The 14211-nt window shown below is 36.4% G+C and overlaps 1 protein-coding gene across 3 annotated transcripts in view; it reads right to left on the bottom strand.

Moving 5' to 3' along the window:
- The window catches only part of EIF4E (eukaryotic translation initiation factor 4E), a 51017-nt gene that overhangs the window by 25648 nt on the left and 11158 nt on the right, over positions 1 to 14211 (bottom strand). The gene's annotated exons all lie outside the window — the stretch shown is intronic.

The following is a 14211-nucleotide window of genomic DNA, read 5'->3' as shown; positions in this document are numbered from 1 at the left end:
GAGAAAGAATTACAGCAGAAGCATTTCATAAAATAGACCACAGACCAAGCTCTAAGAAAAGCACCAGACTCTCCCATTCTAGCCATCTCTGCACTAAGAGCAAAGGGTTTCTAAAGTTTAAAAATACAGTAACAATATTATATACAGTTATCTTTCACTTACGCATTTTAGTATCAGAAAGATTGTTAGACACCATGCAACAAAATTAAGGAAATCAGCTGTCTTTCTTAACATACCATTAAAGTACTATGTACGATTTGGAGAATGGGGGGAATACAACTAATGTTGGAGAGTATAACAGCTTTATAAAGTGACCAAGTCAATACTATATAGGTCTTTCCTTCATGTCATACTGTTATATAGTAACCTAAAAGTTCTGCAACTTCTGTCATTTTCAACTAGCCCTAGGCAAAAAAGCTCGACACTGGCTTGAACTAAATCTTCTTCTTGGTTAAACATAATTAATATTGTCATCTAAAAATGTCAGGGAAAAAAGGAGCTTGTGGATGATCTGTGTTCACAGCTCATGTAGCTCTTCACCCTGTTGTAAATTATGGTCAACAAAACAGAATGCCAAGGAAAGGCACCAGAAGCTAAAAGAAAAACTGATTTTGTTCAAAAACGGCACCACAACAAGAGTCTAGGGGTCAAATTTAAACCAGCAAAACCCTTGAGATATTATGTTCACATTAACAAGATTATGTAAATCAGTTATGTAGGATCTAAAAGATCTAGCAGGCAGGTGGTAAATATTCAACTGACAAAACACATTTTTCTTAATAACATGACATGTCCAGGAATTAAATTCTACTGGCCTAAGAAATTGCTCACAGCAGGAGCTAGGTCTTGATTTTGCTCATAATTATAATGCCAATGAGCAAAGTGCTATACTCAATAGGAATTTATTGGCGTGATCACTTAAGTAATAAATTTAAATGTTTACAAAGCAATTAAGATCCTAAAATTTACATAGTCAATGCTTTAAAAATCACCATTTTTTACTGCATTTTTCCATCACAGTCAATTTACATCTTCGTATAATTACCAAAAACTATTCCTTACCCCACTAGCTTAAAATTAATGACAGTCTCCAGACAGGCAGTCTCCATGAATAAACAGGGAACAGTTAGGGACTAACAAGGCAGGTGGGCTTTGGGGGACAAAGTACTAGAGAAAAATGGGCTGCAGAGGTGTGAGCCTCAAAAAATCTATGTAAAAAGCCCTCACAGGTCCTTGGCTAGTTTAAACTGTGACATTCAGAGTACAGCAACAGCTGAGCCAAGACTTCAGAGGCCAATAACATAAGACTGGGTTCAGACCAAGCCAGAGTGGGTGGGTGAAATCCTCAGCTTTCTGATGAAATCCTAGAAAGGCCATGCCCTAGGAATCAGGTGAAACACATCTAACAAAACCTAAAACCAACCTTTGACAATATCAAGGTAATCTACCTATAAATTAAGTGCCTCCAAGAACCAAACTCTACACTCTTCAGGAGAGAACATAATCCTGTGTCTCTATGAATGTTATTTACAATACCCTACCAATCAAACATTACTAGACATGTAAAGAATTTCTTAAGTCACTAATCATCAAGAGATTAACCTGTCCACAGAAACACATCCAAGCATGATCCAAATAATGAAATTAATAACTATGATTACTATGGGAAAATAGCAAAGCCTTAATAATCAAGATTGTTACAGTAAAATAGAAGAAAAGATAAGGAGAGAGATGAAAAAAACAGTATTTGAAAATGAAACTGAGAGTGCCTAGGTGGCTTAGTCAGTTAAGCATCTGACTCGGTTTAGGCTCAGGTCATGATCTCATGGTTCCTGATTTTGAGTTCTACACTGGGCTCTGTGCTGTCAGTGTGGAACCTGCTTAGAATTCTCTTTCCCTCTCTGTTCCTCCCAGCCTTGTGCGTGCTCTCTCTCTCAAAATAAATAAACTTAAAAAAAAGGGAACAAATCTATTTTAAAGGAACCAAATGGAAATTATGGAACTGCCAAGTACAATGTCTGAAATTAAGAGCTCTCTTAATTTGATTAACAAGAAATTCAACTCAGCAGAATGTAAGACTGGTGAAATCAAAGATAAGTCAACAGAAGATATTCAAATAGAGAGAGGGGGAAAATGGATGCTAAGAAACACTGGTATCAATGACAGCCTAACTATGAAGAGAGCCCAAATGCCCATCAACCGATGGATAAAGATGATGTGGTAAATACACACACACACACACACACACACACACACACACACACGGAATATTACTCAGCTGTTAAAAAAAAATGAAATCTTGCCATTTCAACAACGTGGATGGAGCTAGTGTATTATACCAAGAGAAATAAGTGAAAGAAAGACAAACACCATATGATTTCATTCATATGTGAAATTTAAGAAACAAAACAGGTGAACATATGGGAGGAGGGAGAAAAAAGAGAGGGAAACAAACCATAAGAGACTCTTGACGATAGAGAGCTGAGGAGTTGGAAGGAGGTAGATGGAGGATGGGCTAGATGGGGGATGGGTGCTAAGGAGGGCATTTGTTATGATGAGCACTGGGAGTTGTATGTAAGTGATGAATCCCTGAATACTACTGCTGAAACCAATATTACACTGTACGTTAACTAAAATTTAAATAAAAATTTGAAGAAAAAAAAACACTGTCGAAGAGGTTTAAAAAGTTCAAAGACAAGATGAGAAAATGGGACAGAAGCAATACATAAATAATGACCAAAATATATAGTATCTCATCCGAAACTCAAATCACAGACTCAAAAACCTGAAGGAATTCCAAGCAGTAAAACACAAACAAAATTGTATCTGGGCACATCAGATTCAAACTACTGAAAACTAAATATAAAGAAGCCGTATTAAAAGCAGTTAGGAAATCGGTGTTGGGGGCGGGGGCGGATGGGTGGTTCAGTTGGTTAAGCACCTGACTCCAGCTCAGGTCATGATCTCACAGTTCGTGAGTTCGAAAGCCCTACATTAGGCTCTGTGTTGACAGCTCAGAGCCTGGAGCCTGCTTCGAATTGTGTGTGTGCGTGCGTGTGTGTGTATGTGTGTGTGTGTGTGTGTGTATGTGTGTGTGTGTCTCTGCCCCTCCCCTACTCATGCTCCTTCTCTCTCTCTCAAAAATAAATACTAGGGGTGCCTGGGTGGCTCAGTCGGTTGAGCGTCCAACTTCGGCTCAGGTCATGATCTCACGGTCCTTGAGTTCGAGCCCCGCGTCGGGCTCTGTGCTGACAGCTCAGAGCCTGGAGCCTGTTTCAGATTCTGTATCTCCCTCTCTCTCTGCTCCTCCCCTGTTCATGCTCTCTGTCTCAAAAAAAATAAATAAATGTAAAAAAAAAAAATTAAAAAAATAAAATAAATACTAAAAAAAATTTTTTTAATAAAAATAAAAGCAGTTAGGAGGGAAACACACACACACACACACACACCTAACTTTCCAACAGCAACTATGGAAGCCATAAGACAACAGAATATCTCCATGCTGAAAGAAAAACTGTCAACCTAGAATTCAATGCCTAGGAAAAATATCCTTCACAACCCACCCCACGCCACCACCACCCCACATACACACAGGTCCAACGTAAGGGGAACACCAAAGGAAAAGTCTTCAGGCTAGAGGAAGAATAAGATCCCACTAGGAACATGAAAATGCAAAAAAGGAATGAAAAGCCCTGCAAAAGGTAAATCAGTGGGTAAATATGTAAGAAACTACAAATAGTTTAAAGGAACAATAATAACGATGTCTTAGGAAGTTTAAAATATTAGTGATTGGTCCTAGCAAAGGACAGAGTATATATATGGATTTGTGAGGTTGGGTATGCAGTATATTCTTCCTCCAAAAGTTCAGTAAATTCTCTTATCTAAAAGACAAGTAAAATTTACTCATAAGTTCCAAATCCTCAATACAAACCATACTTTCAGAACATTTATTTAAACAGTTTATGTCAGCAGCACACTAAAAAATAATTAATTATAGTATGAGTAATTACAAGTTTCATGAGGTCCAAAATGTCACCTAACTCAGTATTTTCCTTTCTTTTTGGTTACTCAACTCTTCTCACAATTAGGGGAATGATGAAAGACTCAGATGGTATAAAGTCTCTGGACACATGGGAATTGAAAGCAGTTAATAACAGGAAAAAGTATATTCAGTTCCTAGAATTTAAAAAAAGTGTCTTTTAAAATTTAAAAGTCCTACCTTACTTGATGTTTTAGTCTTTATACTACGAATATATAATTTCAGATTTTTCTTATAACCAAAATACTCAACTTTAAAAAATGTGTCTGTGGATATATGAATAAGTATAATTTAAAATCTTTCAGTATTCACTTTTAATATAGAAATATGCTAGGTGTTAAGACAAATACTCTAAAAAATATATTAACCATAGACATTCATCTTTTCAGTAGTTAAAACCTCTTTTTCATAACGTAAGCAGTATTGATGTTTCTTTTATTTAGCCTTTTAAGTTACTATGTGCAGTTTAATAGTCTTCTGTTTAAAATTTTAACTTAAGGATTTCTCAAACTCTTCTAATAAAGCAAAAATGGTTTTAATAGCCAATTATTTTCAAGATGGAATACAAAATACTCTATGAAAATATCCATATGGCACAAACAAAATCTAATAAGATTTAGAAACCACTTCATGATAGAAATTACCTACGAAAACATTAACATTATACAGGGCACATTTTCAAAAAAAAAGAAAAAAAGGCATATTTTCTTGGCATACATTTTCTCATTTAGGTCATATTTTGTTATGACCATCTACTTTTCTTAGCAGTCCATTCTTTTTTTTTTTTTATGTTTATTTTGAGAGAAAAAGAGGAACAGGCACACACAAGCAGGAGAGGGGCTGAGAGAGCAGGAAAGAGAGAATCCCAGAGGGCTCCGTGATGCCAGCACACAGCCAGACACGGGGCTCAGTCTCAGGAACTGTGAGATCATGACCTGAACCAAATTCAAGAGTTAGAGGCTTAACTGAGCCACCCAGAAGCCCCTCACCAATCCATTCTTAATCAGCAGAAATTTAAACCAAAAAGCTTACTACCAAAAGTCACCTTCTAAGTTTCTTGCAGTTATGTTGTAAATTATTGCAAAGGAAAAAAACAAAACAAAACTTGGGACTATTGAGGCATGCCTCATTAAAATCATTTCCTGCTAATTTCTTTCAACTTATTATTTTGTTGTTATAAAACCTCTTAAGTTTGATTCACATAATCGGAATTTTTTTTTAACTGAGATAAAACATTAGAAAAATAATATCAATGTAGGCTATTTAAAACTTTCAGGCTAATTCAGTGGGGGTAGTCCATTCTACAGGGAAAGTCCAATTTCTAAACAACCTCTTGAATCTATGGCAACATATACAATGAGAAACGATGTCCAGAATGATGGCCATACTATATTAAACTCTTTGATCAAAAAATGATTTATAATTACCACCATATGCCAAACCAGAACAAAGAAATACAATTTATTTTTCTAAGGGACTGAAACAAAAAAACCACACTTTCAGTTCCACTCTTAAGCATAAGCCTGTAACAAATCTCCAAATTATCCATTATTTGTCCTAATTTGCTAAGTACTTCTAATATAAACTGAATTTGAAAATAAAATTATCTTAAAATTTTCTCCTCTTAAAACTATTTGTAAAGTTATGAACTACGAAGGTTTCTGAGACTTAAGATTACCATGAAATAGGTACAGGAGGGCTATGTGGTATTTGTCAACAGCAATTTCACAAAATTCTCTCTGAAAACTCCATAGCAGGGGTTTTCATGGTATGTTTAACAACTGATTCAATCAGTTATTTTTAAATGTGGAAGATCATTAAATCAGCAAGGAACCAAAATTATTGTATGATTGTAGAAGAACTAAAAAACATTTTATAACCTGTCATTTTTATTGTTGCTTCACATATAGAGCAAATAATAAAATAGTTTCAAATTTACATTCAATTTAAAAACAAAATTCTTCACCGCAAAGTTCCACAACATTCCTGTATCTACTCTCTCAGCTTGATAGTCTCCTCTGTAAGCAAATTTCATTAGAAATTACACCTTAAATACCCATGCTTTACCAGTATTTCTAAATTTTAAAATTATGCAAAAACACAAAAGGCTAACTTAACAGATTATAGCTACTCTCAAAGTAATCAAATACATTCTTTCCAAGTTGTTATTTAAATTCCAATTAACATACAGTGTAGCAGTAGTTTCAGGTATAGAATTTAGTGATTCAACACTTAACATACAACACTGGGTGCTCATCACAGCCCAATGCCCTCCTTAAACCCTTCCCTCCACAGACCTCCCCTCCAGTAATGATCAGTTTGTTCTCTATAGTTTAGAGCCTGTTTCTTGGTCTGCCTCTTTTTTTAAACCCCTATTTGGTTTCTTAAATTCTACATATGAGTAAATCATGTTTTTCTCTGACTTGACTTACTCAGCTTAGCATAATACTCTCTAGCTCCATCCATGCCATTGCAAACGGCAAGATTTCTTTCATTTTTTATGGCTAATTATCCAGTGTGTATACACACACACACACACACACACACACACACCACATCTTCATCCATTCACCAATGGACGCTTGGTTGTTTCCATAATTTGGCTATTGTTGATATTGCTATTAACATTGGGGTGCATGTATCCCTTCAAATTAGTATTTCTGTATCCTTTGGGTAAATACCTAGTACTACAATTGCTGGATTGTAGGGTAGTTCTATTTTTTTTTTAAGAAATTTTTTTAATGTTTTATTTATTATTGAGAGAGAGAGTATGAGCTGGGGAGGGGCAGAGAGAGAGGGAGGCACAGAATCCAAAGCAGGCTCCAGGCTCTGAGCTGTCAGCACAGCCCATTGCAGGGCTCGAACTCATGAACTGTGAGATCATGACCTGAGCTGACTGAGCCACCCAGGAGCCCCAAGGTAGTTCTATTTTTAACTTTCTGAGGAACTTCCATACAGTTTTCCAGAGCGGCTGCACCAGTTTGTATTCCCATCAACAGTGTAAGAGGGTTCCCCTTACTCCACATCCTTGCCAACACCTGTTGCTTCCTGTGTTGTTAATTTTGTTCCAAGTAATCAAATACATTTTTAACTTAAAAGACAAACTATACTTGAAAAACTATTGTATAAGACATTTCAGGTGGTGAGAAGAGAGCCATTCTCAAAGCCATGAGAGCCACAAAGCCATGAGATAGTGCAGTGCTTAACTAGAAGATGGTAAAGAACTAATGAGACTTAAAGAGTTCATGAAACCAAAGACACACTAGAACAGTGGGCTGAAGGGAGATTGTGAAAGGCCTCAAAGGTCAGGCTAAAAGTGTTACCTTTCATCTTGTGAGCAATGGAAGCCATTCACTGACAGATCAAAATGATTAAATACTGATGACAAGTAAGGGAATAGAAAAGACAACGAGTTTAAGTGCAAAATATTAAAACTGGTTTTGGATTTGCTGAGTTAATGAGATTCAAATAAACAAGCTGTCTTATAATTCAGTGGTCCCAGGCTCAATAGGTGTCATAGCAAGAGAAGAAAGTCGGGGTGGGGGGGGCAGTAGAGCAAGGGTGGGACAAGTCTAACAACTAGCCGCAAAGAAATCTCCAGCAACTTTTGAATGTTGCTACAGCATGGTAGAATGTAGTAACATTCTGCAAAAACCAGCATATGTATCAAACACAATATTAACTTTGTGGGTCAATCCTAATATTATAAAGCTAGATACTCCGTAGATATAGTATTATCTCTCTAATCTGACTAAAGTTTAGATTCTTCCTTCTAGCAATGTTCAATTCTACACTGCTTTAATTCCAAAACCATGGTGTGCTTTTTCATGGTTATGAATATTCAAGATTTTTCACTAACTCAACCCAAACACACAAACTATCTCTCCTTAGAAATAACAATGAGCCTTACCCTCAGGACACCCAATTAGTGTCTTCCATTACTTCAATGAACAAATATTACTACTAAGAACTTCCAGAGTCTCCCAACCCCCCACACCTTTGGGGCATCCCCTAAACCTTAATTTGAAGTAAGCAAAAATCAATAGTTCCCTTGGCACTAATAAATTAGGTTTTAAAACAAAGTGTGGTCCACAGACTTCTGCTGGTTATAGTCTACAATGAGGTTAGGTATAGAAATAGAAAGTAGGGGCGCCTGGGTGGCTCAGTCAGTTAAGTATCAGACTCTTGGTTTTGGCTCAGGTATGATCTCACAGTTTGTGAGATCCAGGCCCACATGGGGCTCTGTGCTGACAGTGTGGAGCCTGCTTGGAATTTTCTTTCTGCCCCTCCTACCGCCTCCAGCACATGCATGTGTGCGCTCTCTCAAAATAAATAAATAATATGGAACATAAACACTTAGAATACTTCATAGAAATCTGACAGTATTTTTGTACCTGGTCACACTAAAAATAGCAAATTCAGGCTTGCATTTTTTTCACTTTTATCCTGTTTCCATGATTTACAAAAACATTACATTAAAACTGTTTAAAAACAAAATAGAAAACAAATTCATGTTCTGCTAGAGTATGAGAAGCACTGGTTTAGGTCACATACTCTTGAGCCATGTTACCCAGATTAGAATCCCAGCTCTGCCATTCACAGTTGTATAATTGCAGGCAAATTCAACAGAACAACAAATAATGGATAATGATATTATTGGTAACCCATTTTCAGTAGCACTTTCTCATATTCTCCCTTCCTTGCTTCACTACTTTTCTTAGCAGAATTAGAAAAGACCAGTTGCAGAATTAACAGAAATATAAATGCTATTATGGCAAAGATAACTGCAATTATCTCTACAAATTACTCCACATTTCAGTAAACTGAAGGCACTACATACATTAAAGATATGAAATAATGAGAAGAGTAAGCAAATAAGAACAGAAAAGGATGGTGTTTTATGACTTTTAAAGTGGTAACACCCATCCTCACACTTCATCATAGGTAACACAAAGCAGTTACTATCAAATAATGTGCTACATATTTTTATATACGTTATTTCAACATTTATATAAACTCAGTCAATATATTTAATCTTCACAATACTGTGAAACTACTGTTCTCTCTGCTTTTCAAATTTAAGTGCTGAGAAGCTACTATGGCCTAGTTGTACTCTACTGTCAGGGTTCATGGATAGGAATACTGTATGTCCTGGTTTTACCTGTTTGTTGTTTCAGCTATTAGAACCTTTGTTCACTCTCAAAAGTGCCCCAGAGTTGGAGAATAAATTACATATGGTACTAAGGTACTCCTTCCAGGCAGCATACCCCTGTGCTCTATATACTATACTATATATAGTATATACTATATATATACTATACACTATATACTACACACACACAACACACACACACACACACACACACACACACACACACACACACACACACTATACTTTGTGCCACAGCCTCAGGCTAAACACCTTCACTATCTTGCAAGCGCATGCCACTGCCAATAAGCTAGAAAAAAAAAAAAGGCATAAATGGTGCACCTCACACTCCCAACACACACAAAATCCCACTAGGATAAAAAGCAAGAAAATGCCAATGATTAATCACAGTGGTTTATATTGTTATACAAGACAGCATACGAATTGCCTATGTGGTCAAATACCTCAGAAATACAGGCAAGTATAAATAAAATCCTCTCTTTATGGATATAAATAACTGGAAGGAGAAAATCATTTCCTACAAGTATGATATGTAAACAGACTTCAAGATACTCTACTCTTCCTTCTCATCTCCAAACATTCAGTTCCTAGGTCTCTTGCAAACAATGCAACTCCCCGAGCACTCCCCCATAAGTAAATTACTATAATTAATTAACAAATACACAAGAACAAGTGGTTTTACCACTTGCCTTGTAAGGTATATAACTTGGTGTAAACACTGAAAAGCATCACAAATAGTTTAAATCAATTGTTTTGGTTGTTAAAGTGATACCAGCTAATCCAGCATCCCACATCACAAAAATGGAGGCTGTGGATTTTGCAGATCTTCTTCCTTGTCATAATAAAGGATCAAAATAGTGATCTTTGTGCTCTAACATAAAAAGCTGAAGCAGAAAAACAACATATGCAGATTTAGCAAAATACAAACCTTTTAAGTTTAAAGCACTGCTCAAATGGGAGAAAATTTTTCCATGTAAAGGACTGTGAAAGCCCATATATCAATTCCAATTTAAGACATTACTTATTTTAATATTCTTCTCAACTGATGTAAAATGACATCTACACAACAAAAAATACTTGAAGCAGAGGTATAGACGGGAAGAGCTGTAATGATTTGTACAAATTGTGTCGTATCTAAAAGTGCTGCAAAATTTAATAGGTGTTCAATCTATTCGAGTAACAATAACCTAGTTACCTCACTAAAATTAATGACTAGCACTAAACTTTTCAGTGAACAGGGTTGATTAAGTTTGCTGCTCTACAGCTTAAAAAAAAAAAGGCTATCTCTGAATACACAGCAAGGTATACTTAACCACACTTTACGCATATTAAAAAAAAAAAAAATCCCTACAGGCCACACTTGAATTTCTGATCTTCTGGAATACAATTTCAAAACTTGGATGCACATGTCTTTTTTTTTTTAAACTTTTATTTTTGAGACAGAGAGAGACAGAGCATGAACGGGGGAGGGTCAGAGAGAGGGAGACACAGAATCGGAAACAGGCTCCAGGCTCTGAGCTGTCAGCACAGAGCCCGACGCGGGGCTTGAACTCACGAACCGCGAGATCATGACCTGAGCCGAAGTCAGACGCTTAACCGACTGAGCCACCCAGGTGCCCGGGATGCATATGTCTTTAACTCTTCACTAGAAAGAGTTGTAGGCACCTTGTTTCTTTTAAGATAACCTGACACCCAAATTACTCTGCACATCTTATGTTGCTTAGGACAAGATCTCAAATTCAGAAACGAAAGCGTGATGATAGAGACATAAATAAACATGTGTGATCTAGAATGACAACAGGCTAATGATAAAATTTAAATGTCAGTGCTATTTAAACCAAAGGCTACCAGAGACTCCTACTTTACAATAACTAAGGAAATTTATAGAAGTTAAACATTACACAAAATTAAAAAGTACTTCAAATAACATTAAAATGATGTTAGGACAAGCATTTTCACTGCACAAAATTACACTGGTTCCAGTAGCATGATAATTTCTATTTCAATTATTCTTTAAAGCTCAAAATTACAATCTGAAAGGCAAACGTTTTAAAGAATTTAACTGCTGCTTCTTTTTAAGTTTATTGCTTTTAAAACTATAACAAAACGTAATGACACTGAATGTTAGTTTAAAAATCAATCTTGGGGCACCTGTGTCTCATCAGTTAAGTGCACAACTCTTGGTTTTAGTTCAGATCATGATCTCATGGTTCTTGGGTTCAAGCCCCATGTCAGGCTCCACACTGACAGCACGAAGCCTGCTTGGGATTTCCTCTCTCTCTCAAAATAAATAAATAAACTTTGGGGTGCCTGGGTGGCTCAGTTGAGCACTGATTTTGGCTCAGGTCATGATCTCATGGTTCATAAGTCTGAGCCTCACCTATCAGCAGCTATCAGCTATCAGCACAGAATCTGCTTGGAACCTCTATCCCGCCCCCCGCCCTCAAAAATAAACATTAAAAAAATAACAATAAATAAACTTTAACTTTACATGGCACAGTTAAACCAGCAGCTGAATTCTTTCTAAATTTTACATGTTTTTTAAAAGTTCTATTAATGTTAGGGGCGCCTGGGTGGCTCAGTTGGTCAAAATGAATAAACTTAAAAAAAAATTCTATAATGTTAAAAGCTAAAGATTAATATTATATTACAGATACATATATATGTATATATACATATATATGTAATATAATATAATTATAGCTTTTTTTTTTTTAAGGTAAGCTCTACTGCCAATAGGGAGCTCGAACTCTTAACCCTGAGATCAACACGCACATGCTCTACCAACTGAGCCTTCCAGGCACACCAACTATAATTTTAGTAAGAAAACTAGACTTACTATTTAAATTATCTTCCAAAAGAAATCAACTTATATTTCTTTCCAAAAATTAGAAAACCATAGGGACAGTTTTCAAATGTCCCCAGGTTTATAGAGTATATCCTTCCACTTACTGAGCTTGTGAACTATCAAGCTTTCAAATATAAAAAGAGCTATACTCTTTTTTTTTATTTTTGGGACAGAGAGAGACAGAGCATGAACGGGGGAGGGGCAGAGAGAGAGGGAGACACAGAATCGGAAACAGGCTCCAGGCTCTGAGCCATCAGCCCAGAGCCTGACGCGGGGCTCAAACTCACGGACCGCGAGATCGTGACCTGGCTGAAGTCGGACGCTTAACCCACTGCGCCACCCAGGCGCCCCAAAAAGAGCTATATTCTTTATACGTCTAAAAGATTTCTTCAAAGTATCAGAACACTAACAGTTTTATATATTCTTATGTTAGCAAATAAAAAGTAGAGACAACATAAAACAAAAGATACAACCAAAAGGTAACAGAAACATCATGGTGTTTACGACGTAGGCACTAAAAGTGATGCTGAGAAAATGATTTTAAGATGCTAACGTAAATGTGGGAAAAGGTAGATTACAGAAGTGTATAAACAAGGAGCACTTTACTTTATTGGTGGAGGGGACACACTTTTTAATTTAAGAAGTCCTAAATAAACTGTGGTACATCCAGACAATGCAATATTGGTTCTGCACACACAAAAAATGGGCTATCAAAAACTGTGAAAAGACACGGAGGAACCATAAATGTACATTACTAAGTGAAAGAAGCCAATCTGAAAAGATATGATTCCAACTATAGGACATTCTGGAAAAGGCAAAAACACTATGGAGGCAGTAAAAAGATTAGTGGTTGCCAGGTATTAGGAGGGAGGGTTGAAAAAGCAAAGAACAGAGTATTTTAGTGAAACTACTTCTGTGTGACACTATAATGATAAATACATGTCATTATGTATTTTTCTAAACCCAACAATTGTAGAACACCAAGAATGAACCCTAATGTAAACTAAAGACTTGAGGGGACAATGATGTGTCCACACAGGTCATCTGGTGTAACAAATGTGCTGCTCTGGTGTGGGATGTTGATAGTGGGGGAGGCTGTGCATATGGAAGCAGGAGATACACCAGAACTCTCTGTACCTTCTTCTCAATTTTGTGGTGAACCTAAAAACTGCTCTAAAAATACTCTATTTAAAAGGAAAAGAAAAGGGGCTCCTGGGTGGCTCGGTTGAGTGTCCAACATCAGCTCAGGTCATGATCTCGCAGTTTGTGGGTTCAAGCCCAGCATTGGGGTTGTTGCTGTCTGTGCAAAGCCCCCTTGGAATCCTCAGGCTACCCCTCTCTCTGCCCCTCTCATGTATGCACTCTCTCAAAAGTAAATCAACATTTTTTTTTAAAAAAAGGAAAAAAGAGGTACAAAAAGATGTAGTGAGAAGAAAAGAATCCACAAACAAGTAAACCAAAATAATACCAAAGAAACCCTAGTTGCCATTACAGATGACTTTTATCCCCCCACCCCCACCCCACAGATCTAAATGTTCCAAATTTACTACAACAAAATATATACTTGAGTCTACTTCTGGACTGTTCAGTCTATTCCAGTGATCTGTCACTATTCAGTAATCCATCTATAGGATTTGAATTTTGTTCCTTCTCAAAATCTCACTAAAATGATGACATTTTTTTTCTAAGTCCACAACTATAGAAAGTGCAAGGAAAAAAAAGAAAAGAACTGGAACACAGAATGGACAAGTGATTACTTATCAACGTACACAGCTAGATCCTTAAGTCTCAAAAGCTGGCAGCACCTTTAAAACTAGGAAGGAGATGAAGTAAATTAAGGAGAATTTGGTGAAAGCTATTTGAAAAATAACTAGATCCCTCAATTCCCTCCCTCTACCTTACTAGGACTGCTGCCATGAGTTCAAAAACAAAAAAGAAAATTAAGCAACTTGGAGGAAGCAGGCAGAGAAAAGAAAATGTCTTTAAAAATACATACCTATTATATCCTCAAAAGGTTAAAATGTTGCATCACAATTACAGGAAGCTATAAAAGTGAACATTCAGAAAACCAGAAAGAACATCTAGAAATTAAAATTATGACACAAAAAATGTTGGAAAATAAACTTCCCAGAAAATACAAAGAGAAAATGAAAG

Source organism: Herpailurus yagouaroundi, unplaced genomic scaffold, assembly GCF_014898765.1.
Source record: "Herpailurus yagouaroundi ecotype Mexico unplaced genomic scaffold, PumYag 28, whole genome shotgun sequence".
NCBI lineage: Eukaryota > Metazoa > Chordata > Mammalia > Carnivora > Felidae > Herpailurus > Herpailurus yagouaroundi.
The sequence above is the reverse complement of the archived record's forward strand: the minus strand, read 5'-3'. Positions and strand labels throughout refer to the sequence as shown.